This window comes from Stegodyphus dumicola, chromosome 4 (assembly GCF_044657685.1).
Source record: "Stegodyphus dumicola isolate Sdum_Otavi_A_Nest chromosome 4, ASM4465768v1".
NCBI lineage: Eukaryota > Metazoa > Arthropoda > Arachnida > Araneae > Eresidae > Stegodyphus > Stegodyphus dumicola.
Genome location: NC_140771.1, coordinates 127503792 through 127521540, shown reverse-complemented (window position 1 = coordinate 127521540; position 17749 = coordinate 127503792). Strand labels below are relative to the sequence as shown.

General features: G+C 35.0%; 1 protein-coding gene across 2 annotated transcripts in view; it reads left to right on the top strand.

The window, feature by feature from the left end:
• Positions 1–17749, top strand: part of EndoA (SH3 domain containing GRB2 like, endophilin-A) — a 316532-nt gene that overhangs the window by 85775 nt on the left and 213008 nt on the right. The gene's annotated exons all lie outside the window — the stretch shown is intronic.

Here is a 17749-nt window from a genome sequence, read left to right as displayed (position 1 = left end):
CAAAATTAACATTCTAGATTTGGTGATCTCCCCCTAAATTCAACTGTTCACCCCAATTCGAGATCTTTCTATGTTACGTGACGTTTTAATGCAGATACCTCTTGTCCAATCAAATTAATTGTAAAACAAAACTTTCTCTAACTCCAACTAAAAATATAAACTTCCTCCCTTCTTCCTTTGAACTGCTGCGTTCTCTTTCGCTTATGCTCCCCCGCCGGCAAGACGCTGCTTTTTCACGCTGCTGCTTATTTGCCTAAGATAACGTTGTACTTTAAAAGGGAACTTATTGTATTCAACTACAAGTATAATTAAGAAATAAGTAGTTTGCAAAAGAATGATTTTATTTGCTTAAAAAATAAGGATTGTGATTCTCTAAGCTCAGTTGTGCTAAATGCGTCATCAAACAGAACATTCATGCTTTTCCACTCAGCCCTACCTTCAGCCACTACGATCTTCTCAGCCATCTACGCTATATCGAAAGCTGTTGAAAATTCCAGTGTCTTCTTCTACACATTTGGAATCATTTCACACACACACACACACACACACACATACACACACACACATACACATATAATTAATTAAAAGAGAACAAACTAAAAAAGACCTCAAGAACTTTGCGCATTGTGGTCAAGAACTTTGCGCATTGAGCTGCAAAATTTAGAAAACAAGTTAAAAGAAAATTCTTAGTGCTAACGCTAAAAAGTAGCTTAGATACTGTGGTTCCGGTGACAATTTTAACATAAGTAAAGTGCATTGAAAAGTGTAAACATTAAATAAACAATATTAACACTAGAATATTTACAAATAAAATTCAAAACTAATTGTAAATAATATGCTGAAGCAAAAATTCAAAAACAAAAAGGCGGTGAATGGTAGATTAGCCCAATTCGAATTTCATTACAGACTCTTCAGGGAAAATTTTTATAATGATTTTCGAATCCAGTTAATTCCATATCGCTTTTCGTCGAAACAGACAATTGAAACTATATACGAAACTCTTTTTGAATATTAATTGAAAAACACTTAGTCAAACTTTAGTCTCAATTCTCTGTTCCATTTCCCAACGCGTCCGCTTGAAAAAACACATTAAGGTGTAAGAAAAAAATATACATAATAGCCTGGTTATGCCAATGCACAAAATAAAATAAATAGCAATTTGCTATTAGTCAAAACTCCAAGATTTTAAGGGAGGACCTACTAGCTTATAGAGTTAAAACTTTGTGAACGTAGCTAAAAAAAAATTAAATTTAAAAAAAGAAAAAGAAAAATCGAAGAAGACAAAAATATATATATATATATATTGAAAGGGTCTTGCTATGATAAAAAATCAATACAAGGGAAAGAAAAAAAAATTTAAACAGACTTGGAAAGTCGATGTCTTCTTGCTGAAACCATGCTAATCACGTGAATAAGTCTGGTTATTTGTGTGGTTTTTATGTATTTTTGTAGAATTATTTAAAGCATTTTAGCGCATACATACTACAGCATATAAAGGGGTGGCCAAACTTCATGTCAGTATGAGCCGCATATTGGAATTAAGGGAAGTTCGAGATCCACAGCATTTTAAATCTAGTGAAATATCAAATGGAATCAAATGGAAAGAAACATCTGATTCCAAATAGTTATTCAGTGACAGTTTGACTTCAGCATGTGATGATGCGTCGAAAACAATGCAAAGTTTTCTGGTGTCTTTGTTTTCTCTAACTGTAGCCTGATTTGGTGAAAAATACCTTTTTTCAGTTTTTAAATGCTCCCATTCTTCTTGTAAAGGTTGATCTCTCACAGCTTTGTAATGCTCATGAAACTTTGTATTCTTCTTAAATCTGCGCCACAGAGAACCAAATCGTTTTTCTGCCACCTCAAAATTATCCCGTAATTCCACTGCATGTTCGTTCTAGGGCAAGCAATCCATATATCAACTTTTCTTAAATTTTGTTGATTTTCGAAATTTCCTAAAAGTAGCATCGTCTTCTAAACTTTGGTTGTCATCAGATTTATCAGAAATTTCCAAACTTAACAATTGTTAGAAATTTCTAACCAATTCAGACGTCGTATCAACTTCTAAATTATTTCTAACTTGGATTAAATTCTGTATGATATTAAATGTTTATGACGCGTTCTAGGCGTTTTCTATTCCATTGACAGACAACTCCAATTTACTTTGTACCACTGCTAATGATTCATAAATTCTGCAGACCCTTCCTATAAAGCATCCTCAAACATCAATCCATTCATTCGTAAAGCATCCGTAATAAAATCTAACTTTTAAACATATCATTTGTCAAATTTTTTGATAGAGTTGAAACAATGTTTTAATTTTTAGCCCAAAGGGGTAATTTGCCCAGAAGGAATATTAATTTCGTTTTGGAATTGTGCATCGTCCACTATAAAATGGAGTTTCACTTTTCAAATTGTTGCCACCAAATATTACAATCCTCCATTATATTTAAAGAAATTAAATAACGAATAATCTGCATAAATGTGCTTATAGTTCTCGCATTGTGAAAAAACAACGGTACCTAGAGACATGAAATTTTGAATAACGTAGCACTCCACTCGAATATGAGCATCTGGAAGCCCACATTTGGAAGTTGGAATTTGTTTTATTATCTATTTCATATTTTGTGAAACTTTTAAAGAATTTTTGATTAACAAACTCAACGATTTCAAAGGGGCAATGACAACACTGAACCCCCCCCCAAAAAAGCATTTTTATCTTCATCGCGCGAGACTAACAGGAAATTAAATGAAATAATTACATTTGCTAGTAACATTGTAAAAAGAAATTAAATTAATTAATTCTGTCTTTTGTACACTGAGAATATTAAGTTTACCATATTTCATATATATATTTTATTTGCATAAGAGACACACAACTCGTCTGCGAGAACCGCACGGGACTTTCAAGTTGTGCTATTGCTACCCGTGTCATGTAAGCTGTGTCATATAAATAGGAGCTGTTTTCGATAATCGCATTATCTTACAAAAAATTTTAATATTATTTAACAGTTATTTGTATTATAGTAATTAACTTCATTACACCGAAAAGTAATGCATTATCATATTTTCAAAGATAAATAAAAAATTTTATGACGTGCCGATTGGTATGATAACTATAATTAAGAGACGCACTTTGATGGATTTAAAAGTGGAAATTAACATTCTGAAGACGTTTCAGAAGCCAAAATGGATCCTAAAAGAAATTTTCATTTATTCCTTTAAAAGAAAAAAATCGAATCGATTTAATAGCTGTCGATGTATTATTTAATTAAGGGAAAGTGCAAATATCTGCTGCCACTGCAGCCTAATTTTGACTGACAGTAACTTAGGAGTTGGTATCTGAGAGTCTCTGCATCACGCTCTCGAGAATACTTTAGTACGGACATATTTTTGGGTTTCTCAAATGTATTCAAGGTGATATTGTAAGGATCCTAAGTTTTACTAACGTTTATTTTATTTTAAATCTTTACTATCACTTCTTATTTTCTACTTCCGGCCAGAATTAAAAGCTTTTAACTTATTTATGCAAATTTGTCTTGCTAACGCCAAGTACTTAAGTTGTGGCTTTTTGCCAAGCAAGAGAGAGGAAGGAGTTATTAGAAGCAGGCCGCTTGCCCTAGTAGTTTTACTCGGTTGCTGGTTGCCTTCAAGGCCAGAGGTTTAATCCTCGTGATAATTTTAAACGTATCGTAGTGTTAGCAGTTCTCTGTACTACATACGGCTTTTTGTTAATATACGGCCAATCTTGGAGTTAGGCACTTGTTTATTAATCCAAAGTTAGTTTAGTTAGAGTTTTAGTTAATATTTTTTATATTCTTACGTTCAGACCACAAGTGGTTGGTCTCTGTATTCCGAAGTTCCGGAAATCATTGTAAAGAGAGAAAAATAAAGGGTTTCGTATACCCTTCCTGTGTGTATTGTCTACTTCACAATTTATTGAACATAGCTTTAGTAAGCTCCCTGTTCCGAGTCAGGACAGTTAATGTTTCGAAAGCAAGTAAAGAGGAATACTAATCCTGATAGTGGCGCCCGATGAAGAAGAATAACCATGGCCGAGTTTCAAGAAGAACCTGTGGTGCCTGCAGAAGCGGCTCAGAATCCAGAAATGCCAGCTGCCGCCCTGGAAGAATTTGGTTACATCGTACAGACCATGCGCGCATCGATGAAATCAGAAGCAACATTCAATGGAAACTCACCGGTAACCAGTATTTTTGGAAAAATTGGATGACCACTTTATGCTGTATCCACTGCATAAGTTCCAGAAAGTCACCTTAGCTACCAGCGCTTTGAGGGGCCAGGCGCTTATTTGGTTCAAATGTATAGGCTGAAGCCTCTTGGGTCAAGCGGGAAGTCCCACCTATACTTACGAAAATTTTAAGACTGCCTTAGTAAACGCCTTCCCTGTCGTAAGAGATCGTGCAAGATTAGAAACGGAACTCTTCAGCATATATCAGCAACGAATCTAAAATCTTTCCACCTTTATTTTAAGAAAAATTCACGTCTTTAAACTCTTGTATGGAAACCGTCCGGATCATGACATAAACCAAGTGATTTTGCCGAGGTTACTTCCCCAAGTACAAGACTTTGTTGAATTAAGGAATCCGACTACACTGGAAAAGTTATTTGAGCTAGCAATCCAGTTTGAAAGTAGAAGAACGGCGGTCATTGAAAGAAGCGCCATCACGAGCAACGAAGCCAATTTGGTGCGCCAAGACCACAGCAAAGTCAAGAACACGGCTACGGAAGCAAAGCGAATCAGTGGGCAAGGAAACCCGAGTATCCAAAAACAACCGGCGAACATCGACAGTTCAATAGTAAGCCACAAAAAAAGTCTGAAGTCCAGCGGAAAAAGAAGGAAGGCATGGAAAGGAAGAAACAAAATTTAAACTAGAACGGATTTCTGCTGACGGGAGGGTGCGGAAATCCGAAGGCCAAGAAAACCCCTCTTCCTTCAAGTTAAATACAGTTATGGTGAAAAATTTGACTCTTCCAAAGATTGAAGTTTTGGTGAATAACATCCCAGCCACCGCACTCCTGGATACAGGCGCGCAGTAATCCTGTGTGGCAGAAGATTTTTTTAGGAAGTATTTCCGTAAATACCGCATATATAATTCGGATAATACGACAGTGTTAGCTGCGCAGGAAGAAAGATGCAAGTGCATAGGTAAATTACCGTTATACATTCGTATCAAGGACGAGCAAGAAAAGATTATGTTTTTTATCGTAAAAAATTTACAAGCACATGTCATTTTAGGGATAGATTTTCTTTCAGAGGCAGAAGCAACGCTGGATTTTAACGAAGCGTCCCTTAAGCTCACGATGAAACCAGTTCGAGAAGAAAAAACAGAACCACCGACGTTAAACCTCGACCACCTGCCTAAGGAAGAGCAACAAAAAATTCGACAAGTGGTAAGTGAATTTGCTTTGTTATTTAGTGATATTCCCGGATTCACTCAAGTTACTAACCATAGTATCGACACCGGAGATTCACTGCCAGTTCGCCACAAACCATATCGATATGATAAGAATAAAGAAAAAATTATAGAGTGGCACATTCGAGATATGTTACGTAAAAAGATCATAACGCCCATCTCAAGTAGTTATGCTAGCCCGGTTGTGTTATGTAAGAAAAATAATGACTATCCGGTAACACATCGGAAAAGGTGGCGTTTTTCAATTGACTATCGTAAATTAAACTCCATGACTAAATATCCGGTATATCCGTTACCTATTATTGAAGAAATTCTATGGAACATAACTTCTACCAAATATATGACAACGCTAGACTTAACGACTGGTTATTTTCAAATAGGGGTTAAACCGGAAGATGTGCCTAACACTGCTTTTATAAACAAGTCTGGCACTTATGCATTCTTGCGTATGCCGTTTGGCCTTTCAGGGGCACCGGCAACATTTCAGCGATGTATGGACATTGTGCTAAGGCCTGTTCTTGGAAAGAACACATTTATCTATTTAGACGATATCATTATTACTAGTGATAATCTGGACCAACATGTACAGGATTTAAGACAGGTGTTTTCATTATTAAATGAGGCCGGTCTAAAAGTTAATGTCGAAAAGTGCAAATTTGCAGCCCCTGAATTAAAATACTTAGGTTACAAAATATCTCAGAAAGGAATCGAGACAGACGAATCAAAAATAATCGCTGTGCAAAAGTATCCGCCGCCAAATACGGCGAAGAAGCTCTCTTCTTTTCTAGGACTTTGCTCATATTATAGGTCCTTTATAAAAGATTTTGCAGCTATTGCTGAACCATTGTTAAAATTAAAAAGGAAAAAGGCAAGATTCTCGTGGACGGCCGAAGCCAATAGTGCTTTCGAAAAATTAAAGCAAGCATTAACGCAAGCCCCTGTTTTGAAATTTCTTGAAAATGATGAGAATTTAGAAATTATAGCGGATGCTTCGGATTATGCGGTAGGAGCGCTACTTTCGCAAAATCAGCAGCCCGTGGCATTTTTAGTCGAACTTTAAATCAAACACAAAGAAATTATTCCGCGACTGAGAGAGAGGCACTTGCAGTTCTGTTAGCAGTGCAAAAGTTCCGAGTCTATTTTGGAAGGGCGCCAATAACAGTGTATTCTGATCATGCGGCGGTAACTAGATTGTACTCAGGAAAAAACTTATCCCCAAGGTTAATAAGATGGGCACTCAAGTTACAAGAGTATAATCTGGTAATCAAGCACACCCTCGGAAAGGAAAATATCGTATCAGATGCCCTATCAAGAATAAAAATAGATGAAGAAGGTAATACTGTAAAGGTGGCAATGCTCACAGCATGTACGATACATTCCCGAGAAACTGTAATAACCGAACTGGATAAGGATCCTGAATTTAAAAACATTTATCAGTATTTAAAGGATCCTGAAAATTTTAGCCACCAAGATATTGTGGCGATAAGAAATAGGGCGGCCCATTACGAACTAATAGATGGTCTATTATTTTATACAAAAACTACGAATTCCAACAACGAATTTCGACCTGTTATCCCAGCTAGTCTTAGATTAAATATACTGCAGGAGTTACACGACTCCCCATTAGCTTCTCATGCTGGTATTCGAAAAACCATCCAACACGTACGCGAAGCAATTTATATTTTGAACTGCAAAAGTTACCAAGGGCGTATGTCCAGTCCTGCCCAACATGTCAAGCAGTTAATTATATTAATTTCCGCCCGGCCGCGTTTCTAAATAACATTAAATCCGAATTTCCAAATGAAATAATTGGCATCGATTTATTGGGCCCTTTCCCAAAAAGTCAGTTAAATAAAAGTCGGTATCTCCTTGTTATGGTTGATCATTTTAGTAAGTGGACCGAAATTGTTCCCTTAAAACGAGCCTCCGCGAAATTAGTTACTGATTCTATTTTAAATAAATATATTTTAAAATACGGGGCGCCCCTAAAAGTTATATCGGATAATGGTCCTCAATTTGTAAGTAATATATTTGAAAACATGTGCCAAAAACTGGGCATACGTCATTTAAAAATGGTCCCGTATCGGCCGCAATCAAATATAGCGGAACGGGTCAATAGAAATATAGTGAAAATTATCCGTAGTTATGTTAAAAATTTTCATAAAAGCTGGGATAACTATGTCAATGAATTTGCTTTCGCCCTTAGGACTGCAAAACATGATACAACGGGCAAAACTCCTGCTGAGTTATTTTTAGGCAGAAAGATTATAACGCCGTTAGATAAATTATTTTATGTTCAACAAAGAGCCCCAGAATTTAAAATGGGCGATATACAAAAATTAATTAAAGAAGCAAAAAAGAACACTGAAGTAGCACAAACTTTATTATGATATGAAACGACGGGGAGTAACTTATAAAGTAGGAGATGAAGTGTTAAAAATTAAGCATTCACTTTCTTCAGAACCAGAAGATAAAACTGCCAAATTTTATCCACGATTTGATGGACCATATGTCATAGAAAACATAACTCAGGCTATAGTGGTGTTAAAAGCCAGGAATGGTGAAACATGCACCGCAAACGTTGACCAGATAAAACCATTCTATAATCGTAATAAAATGCCAATATTTAAAGATCTTTTGCAGGATCCGGCACGGCAGGCTCAAGCTCCAGAGGTGGAACAACGACAATCACAAGGGCAAGCCATTAGGAGGCAGGAGCAATTGAAAAGAAAGTTTCCCCGTTGGAAAACTGAAGGTAACAAGAAAAAGAAGCCGTTGCACCGACCAGAAAAGAGAGGGCACGACCACCCCCATAATGAAGAAGGGAGAAGTACGACGAATGCAAAGAGAGCCAGGAGAAATGACGCAACTATAACCCGGCTCCAAAACGGAAGATCTACCCATCGGATAGGAGTCTACGCAGCAAATGTCGACGAATTAATAAAGGAAGACCAGCTGCAGATGCAAAGAAGCAAGAAAAATTTGAACAGCCAGCAACGAGATCCATGCAGGAACGAGAGAGAGTTGTCCCGGTTCCACCAAGACCAGCTGCCATCAAACGGCCGAGACCACAGGCAGAGGCTAAAAAGAAGGTCTTCAAGGGTGACCTCACTGGAAGAAAAAGAAAGCTCATCGAGGAAGGAACCGAAAGGCGAACCCGCACAAGACGGAAGATCAACCAGACCGTATTCTTCGCCACTTTCCAAGACTGGGCAGAAAAGGATGTCTGAATATCACAAAGATAAGTAAAACTTTATGTTACTTTGAAACCTTAAGTTAATTTTTCATTCTTACTGCAAGTGGCAGAATTCAAGAAGTTTTACCTCATGTGAGGCCTACCTTTATCGCCAAAAAGGCGAGAAATGAGTTGTTACCTATTTTGGTATTATGTTTTTCAATTACTCGCGAGTAAAACTAAAATTAATGTATAATAGGAATGTGTAAATACTTGAATATTATAAAAGCATTGATAATCTTTGAGAAAGGTACCTTAAGAAAATTGTAAAAGTTATTGTATAAAATTTTATTTAAAAGATTCTGGCAAGAAAGAAGTTTTAGTCTGAAAGACTTTTGAAATGTAGTATTTCAATGTAGAAGAATTGGCACTTGCTTGAAAAAGAATAGAAGTTAACAAACAATGTACTACTAATGTATGTTTTGAAATGCGTAAAATTAACGGCATGTTAATATGTCCTTATGTACAATGTGAACTGTTATCTTAAAAGTTAAGAAATACTGTGATATGTTAAAAGTGAAAATATTAGAGTAATGCCCAAAAATTTTAACTTATTCGTATGACTGTAAGAGCAAATTATTGTGAATATGTGTTAAAGGTTGAATGAATGTAGTTAGGCTCTCTGACGCTACACTTCAGAGTTAGCCACTTTTCAGAATAGTACCTCAGGGTTCAGAGATGAATATAAGGTGTGTTCTGAGGTCTTGTTATGTTGAATTTTAACACGTTAGTGTTTTGATTGCAGACGGTAGTGTTGAACACTTGTACATAGGCACGCACGTGTTTGGTGTTTTTCTTTACAACACATGTCAGAGAGCACGAGGAGATAATTAAATAACGTCATGAATGAAATAAGAATGTTAAAACAGAAATATAAGTATTCATGTTACTTGCCATTTAATTGTGTAACATTTCATTAAACTAGTTTTGCTTACAGATCTCTGGAAGGAACCAGATTTCAACTAAGAACTCCTGTTTAGATGCAGTACAGATGAAAAACTTGTCCATGGAGTCTATAATGTAAAAACGATTTTTTTTAATTTCTAGTTTCTAGTGAGAAATGTTTGTAAAAGATTGGCCTCGCGTTAGATTCTAGAGCTAAAAGTTTTCAACAAGGTCGTTTTAGACCTCAGTATCAAACTAATTAACTCTGGCGGGAAGTATGTAAGGATCCTAAGTTTTACTAACGTTTATTTTATTTTAAATCTTTACTATCACTTCTTATTTTCTACTTCCGGCCAGAATTAAAAGCTTTTAACTTATTTATGCAATTTGTCTTGCTAACGCAAAGTGCTTAAGTTGTGGCTTTTTGCCAAGCAAGAGAGAGGAAGGAGTTATTAGAAGCAGGCCGCTTGCCATAGTAGTTTTACTCGGTTGCTGGTTGCCTTCAAGGCCAGAGGTTTAATCCTCGTGATAATTTTAAACGTATCGTAGTGTTAGCAGTTCTCTGTACTACATACGACTTTTTGTTAATATACGGCCAATCTTGGAGTTAGGCACTTGTTTATTAATCCAAAGTTAGTTTAGTTAGAGTTTTAGTTAATATTTTTTATATTCTTACGTTCAGACCACAAGTGGTTGGTCTCTGTATTCCGAAGTTCCGGAAATCATTGTAAAGAGAGAAAAATAAAGGGTTTCGTATACCCTTCCTGTGTGTATTGTCTACTTCACAATTTATTGAACATAGCTTCAGAAAGCTCCCTGTTCCGAATCAGGACAGTTAATGTTTCCAAAACAAGTAAGGAGGAACACCAGTCCTGATAATATATTTAAAGATTTCTCAAAGCATTTGAACCATTTCAGCCTTTGCTAACCGTCTTGTTGTCTAGGACAGATAATATTTAATACATTTATCAAAATAATAGGCGGTATAGCTACTTGAACATAGATACTTCAATTACTTTAAGAATATACATTAGTTGAAGTATTACTATAAAAGAACCGACGCCTCGATTTGTATAAAACTGAATTCACCAATAAAACTGTATGTGCATGTGGCCGCATTTTAACCATCGGTTTAAGATAACTTAGGGATATCCTTCTATCAATATAAATGCAGATTCACGTGCCTTGCAAAGTTTTCGATGCATTTTCTATGCATAGAATGAGATTTGAAAATTCTTATCGTTTTCCGATGCAGCCTGATTTTAGAAATGAGTTGTAGTATTGCGTCCTAAAATTTGAACATGAAATATTTGAAAAGAATTTGAATGTTGGTGTTTTTTAAGCACAGTTTAACTTTTATTCCTTAAAATTAATAGTGCTCAGTTTTTTGTGTGCTATCAAATTAGAACAACTCTTTCTTTGTTTTAATTGTGTCATCTTTAATCCTTGAAAGCGGTTATCTGGTATGCAATCACCGTTCAAAAATTTAAACTAAGGATTCAACTCAATAAATATGTTTTGCTTAAATGCGCATTTTCTTTTCCGGTCGTGGTGCTAACGTGTGTTGCTTCTTCGTTTCATCCATTGTTTCGAAATAAGATAAGTTAAGCATAGAATTGTGGAATGTTTGTCGCACCCATATTCATATGTGTCCTAAAAATTATCCATCAAGAAATAAAATTATGTGATGAACCTACAGATACTTTTAGACTCGAAATTCCATCCGTGTGTTGCGAATCTCATCTGTATGCCAAAAACATTTTCAACCATCCGTGTCGTGGCAAAGAAATAATTGTTGTCTTCTCTCCCACGAATCCTAAAATATTGCTATTTCAAATCCTCAAGTCATCATCTGCATTGAATTATTACATAAAGTCAAGACAGGATTAACCTGCTGCAAGTTTTCCCAATGGTTTTCGAACTCAGCTGCCTCGAACTTCCAGTGGATCATAGAGTTCGTTTCTGGTGTGTGATTTAACGGCATATTCTAAAAGTGCTTTGAAATCATCGAGTATCTGTAAGTTCAAAATCGAAAAGTATTTCGAATCAAGGTCAGTGCCGCCAACGTAGTGAAATATGGTTACTGGTTCTCTTCGCTTCGAATATTCGTAATGTTTATGCATTTCTAGTCATTGCGTAAAAAGACAAATTAAACATCCAAAGTGCTTTGAAGGTCAGCAACCTCATGAGTGAATAGTGTTGTGCACATTTTGAGTTTTTCAGTGTTCTTATTCAAAGAATGCAATGATATCGAACGTCATCAAATGTGTTTGTAAGTTCCAAATTGAGTACATTACGTTTAAAAAAATTGCATTTATAAGTTATTCTTATGATTTATTGACGGCAATGTTTTGCTTAAATTATTTTAAAATCATTTTTGGTGATCTGATTTGATCATCTCTTCTTACACGTTTTAGATTTTTCTATCTTACGTAACGTTTTAATGCAGATGCCTCTTGTCCAATCAAATTAATTGTATACCAAAACTCTGAACTGAAACTTTTCCGACTCCCACCCTCTTTTCCTCTGAAGTTCTATGATACTCGCCCCTTTTTAGCATAAGCTCTCCTGCCGGCAGGATGCTTTTTATGTATGCTGCTGCCGCTTACTTGCTTAAAACGACGTCGTACTTCAAAATGCAACTTACTGTATCCAAATATAATTAGGAAACATCTTGTCTGAAAAAGGATGACTTATGGTATTTTCGGTCATCTACGCATATATACATAATCATTTTTAGTGAAACTACGAAACAACAGCTAGTGATAGTGATTATTAACATCTTTCAACGTCTTCCCGTTTTGAATAACATGAGCTGATGGTAATAAGTTTAAATATAATGATTCTTAGGTTGGTTCTTTATAGCCAATGACTGCCGTTATTTATTTAACGATGAACAATGAGGAGAAAGAAAAATTTTTCTTTTTTTGCGAATATTTTCACAAAGGATTTGACAAACGTACTGTCTTACGTTTAAACAATTCTATCAGTGATAGGTCTATACGCAAATTAAAAAATTTACTTATATGCAGATAAATACAGATAGTCTAACATAGGGTGAAAAACTATCATACTATCATATATTCTTTATGCATTATTACAAATATTATCGAACCGAGTTTTCTGAAACTACAGAATTCTTTTTGACGCAATAAATTAGCGTATAATTTTTATTTAATTTATTTGTTAATTATTCACGTATCCTGCAACTGAATTAGGTTTTTTAGCTGGCAACATTCTACAATTAAAAAAAGGAGAACTTCCTCTACCCCGGTTATCATAGTTTCATTCAAAATGCAAAATTAAATTATAATTTTGTGGTTCATATTGAAAGTTCCTTCAAAAGATTGACCCCAAAATTACTAGGGAATCATACAGTGGCGAAGTTGCATGTACACTTCCAATGCTTTTACAACATAAATCAAATCAAAGTGTAAATTTAATTAAATAACTTGTGATTTATTAAAATGAACTTTTAAAAGATTTTTAAACATTAGGTTAGATGATTATCGTATATACCCGCGTATAAGTCGAGATATTTTGGACAAAAAAAAAAAAAAAAAAGACTTCGAAGTGGGGTGGTCGACTTATACGCGGGGCCATAAAAAGTTTAAAAAATCGGAAGTTCAAAAATTTCTTTATATATAATGCAGTTGTTTTCTTCCCGCACTCAAATTGGACGACTTATCAAATAAGTCAGTTACTTGAAGTAATTTCATGACTTAAATGATGTGACGAACGAATCACAGAGTTTCATACTTTAACTAGAGTAAGTTTCGATTAAACCAAAGAATTTTCGGCCCCCGAACAACCGATCAATATCGAGCAATAAAAAAGTTTCACCAACTCGCCAAGAAAAGAAAAATGCAGATAGTTTTTACGTACGTATAAGTCTTTATAATAGTTATTGTTCATTCGTGAAATACTTTTGTTAACAGGCGTACACGTCAAAATTTAAAAAAATAGCCTGAACAGTTTTGAATATTTCTTTTAACTTTTAAAAAGGGAAAATGCAGATAGATTTTACGTACGCGAATCTTTTCCGGAACAAATTCTAGAAGGTTACTATATACGATCATTTTTCCCCAATTATCCTGCGTTTTGGATATATTGGCGACGCTTTTGCCTGCGAAAGTTTACGATTCTTTTCGTAGACACTTCTCTGAAGAAGTGACAAATCACCTAAAAACGACTGTGGCCGTAATTCCGGGAGGATTGACATCCGTCATTCAACCCCTAGATGTCTGCCTCAATAAGCCCTTCAAAGTAAATGTTAGAAAACATTGGGCAGAGTGGATTAGTTCCGGTCGACCAACATTTACAAAGGGAGGCAACATTAAAAAGCCCGGTATTACATTAATTGCTCAGTGGGTTAAAGATGCTTGGAACGAAATACCCTCTGAAATGATTATAAAATCATTAAAAAATGTTGTATTAGCAACGAACTAGACGGCACGGAAGATGATGCTGTTTTTGAAAGTGAAAATGACGACGAAGGCTCTAGTAATGATTGTAGAGTTCGAGACTGAAAATATGTATGATGACGAGCCAATGACGACAGAACAGTTCTATGAAATGTTTGGCGAATCTGACCATGAATCGGACGTTGAAGGATTTTGATTTTGTTTAATGACCAAGGTATTTTTTTATTGTATATTTACTTTTTTTTCTCAGATGATTTTGAATAAATGTAGTACTTAAAAAAATTTTTCGAAGTTGCTCGATCGATTTCGGAAGTGGGGGATCGACTTATACGCGGGTTTCTTATTTTCTACGAATTTTTTATGTCGAAGTGGGGGAGTCGACTTATACGCGGTATCGACTTATACGCGGGTATATACGGTATTTAAAATATGATAAAATAATAAAAAATATGCTAGGAGAGTTCTAGAGCAATTACGATGATTTTTTAACGTCCATGTTTTTCGAGACGCTTAAATATACGCACAAATGTATTATACATTTACAAAAGCATGTCATCGGATTAAAAAGAAGAATTTCTTTTTAACTGCAGTATCGGAAGTTTTCTAATTTATTTGATTATTTGGCTTTATTTATATAGACTGAAAACAAAATAAGCAAACTGTCAAATGTTTGACGAAACATTTTAAATTTTAGAATAAAAATTCTTGGAATATAAGAATTCTTGTAAGAATGTATATACAATAACGTCTGCCTTAAAGTTTAATAAATGTAAGATTATTCTCTATTAAAATGCGTTGAAAACATTTCTAAAAAATTCAACAATCAGCAACATTAGTAAACATAAACAACCAGAAATAAATATCCCATTTTTATAGCATGTAGAATTCAATTTTGAAAACCAAGGAAAACGTTTTCAGCTGCTTTTATGTTTATTTGTTACTTATTATGTTTATCCTTTATTTTTGTTACATCCAAACATCCATTCTCAATTTAATTCGTGAGTTTCAAATTGTATTGAAGTCATACTATAATCTATAACCCTAAATCATTAATTTTAATAAATAATACAGTCCCAAGTGTACACTGGGATTGCACTGTGTTACATAATAGGTAAACTCTAGATCCTTTGGAAAGCTTTGGTTGCTCATCTTCTCAACCTTTCTTTGTAAACTCTAATTAAGCTTGCAATTTTTCATATAAAGTATGAAGAGGCATTACCAGTTGATCCATAGTACAGTGGAACCTCGAGATACGAGGAAAGCATGAGCAAAAATTTCGTCTCTCGACGAACTGACTCGAATAACGAGAACTGACTCGAGTACTGACTCGAGTAACGAGCAACGAGCCAGACTGTTTGTATGCTTGGAGCGTTTTCCGATCCGGCTCGACTCGAAGAATCACCTCGTCAGAACAATCAGTGTTCTTTTATCTACGTGTTTGTGCGCTTGCGAATTAATTGCTTTTTGTATTTAATGTGAAAATAATTATTTCAGGGTGTTTCTCAAGAAGACTGTTGCCTCAGATAGGGCTGCAAAGAAAAAGAAGGAAGCCATGACCGTTGAAATTAAAAAAGAAATAGATAAACATAAGCATGGTGTAACAGTGACGGAATTGGCGAAGACTTACGGCCGTTCGACATCGACGATCTACACTATTCTGAAAAAGAAGGAAGAAATTAAGAAACTTGATGTGGCCGAAGGAGTTACCGTTACTTCCAAGCACCGTCCAAAACTCCTAGAAGATGTTGAGAAGCTGTTGTCGGTGTGGTTTAACGAGAAGCGGTTAAAAGGCGATTTAGTGTCCGAAGAATTTGCGCTAAGGCTAAGAATCTGTACTTGGGCCTTTCCGAAAAACGTCGTACGTCGGCTGTAGATGAGATTTTTGGCGGTGCGAAACAGATTAACTGAATTTCCATTATTTTCAACGGGAAGTTTGTTTGTAGATAGGAGAAATTCGCTAAACGAGCTCAATACTGAAACAAATTAAACTCGTACCTCAAGGTTCCATTGTGTGTGTGTGTGTAATTATGGCAAAGCCTCGAGAGTTATCTGCCTAAGGGGAGGGATGCCTTCGTGGAGGACTTTCTAATGGAAACTGGCTCGTATACGCCGAGGTTCCATTGTACATCACTGGTATCCCCTATAATTTTACCTGAACCAGTAACTGCTTTTGTTCTCACACTGTCATAACAATTTCGAGTAGATACTTTTCTTTGATTACGATTGACAGAATGCAAAAGTATTGGAAAAATTCAGAGTTTATTGATTTATGTTTAGTCACTTCAGTAGATTTTGCCACTTTCAGTACAAGGAAATGCAACACTATGTTTACAAACTTTCTAGTTTCAATTACTTATATTTAATATTTCTGTTAACTAATATTAACACTCTGAACACGGATACAAAATTAATAAAGACGGAAAAAATTCCATGCTTTTTCTTTTTGAGAAACTAGCCGCAGCAGAAACCCAGTTCAATTTCTGTGAAGGCTATAAGAACGTTCTTCGCATATATTCAGAATAAAAGATTAACGCGTTAGTCACATATTCCGCATTCGGAGGGCTAAAATACTTAATTTTCAAGCTAAGTTTCAAAGTTATTCTAGTCACTACAGTCTTCGAATTGGAAAAAATTAAATTACTTGTAACGCTTAAATCTTACACTGAAATTTAAACTGCCATTTTTGCTTATAAATTATAATTTGTAAAACGCTCTTTAAAAACTTATAATATTTCCTATTTCTTTAAATAAATTATGTTGTACGTATGAACTGACTTTGCTTTTCGTATTTAATGTGAAAATAGTTTCTTTACTGAAGGTAGAACATGCTTCTCTGACTTTGTATAAAATGCTCGCATTGTTCAATACTGATATTATCAAAGAAATTTTAAATTAGTGCATCTGCTGGGATAATAAAATTCCGTGTGCAAGTTAGCTATTTCACCAATAAGAACAATGAATAGTATCCAAACGATTTTCTGTTAAGTGTGCTATCTAAATAAAAATGCGGTAAAAAAGTAATGAAAAATATGGTAAAAAAGTAAATTATACAATTATTTGTTTGCAGTTTTGATATTATTCGGCCTATTCCCTTGCATAATATTTATTAGAAGTACATTACCAGACTAATATTCGTTGCAAACATCGCTATAAGGAATTTATTGCTTAATTTTGTAGAAAGCATTTCAGGTTTTCTTTATCAACTACACCAAAATTCCATTTTAAAGCAATTGTTAAAGCAATATATTGATTAAACATCAAAAGAATTCTTTGAGAGAGAGTAACATTTTTTATAATAAAAAAATTCTCAGCGGTTTCATTATTGCTCTCTTCCATATTTCTTTCTAGCTCGTAACTTTCGGGTTGCGCGGAATAAAAGTGCCTTCCAAGAGAGGAGAAATACATTCGTGAGAGATGTTTCCTCACTAAAAAATATTTCTGCTTCTCGTAACCCGTATCGGAGGTTCCTCTTAGGATAGTTGTATCTTGATATTCAGATATAGAATTTATAGAATAGCAAGCTAACTAATAGCAGCAACGTGGTTGAAAGGTAGAACATGCTTCTCTACTGAAGTATTTGAGACTTCAGCTTTACTGTCTCAACCTTATTTACATAAAGCGTAATGCTAAAAACTCATTCTGGCAGGGAAATGTAGGTAAGAAAATGAAAGCGCGCAGTAACAGCGTGTTTTAAAATAAAAAATAACTATTAGGAAAATAAAGTAAAATCCTACAGCTGATACATTTAAGAAAGCAAAGCAAAAGTTTCT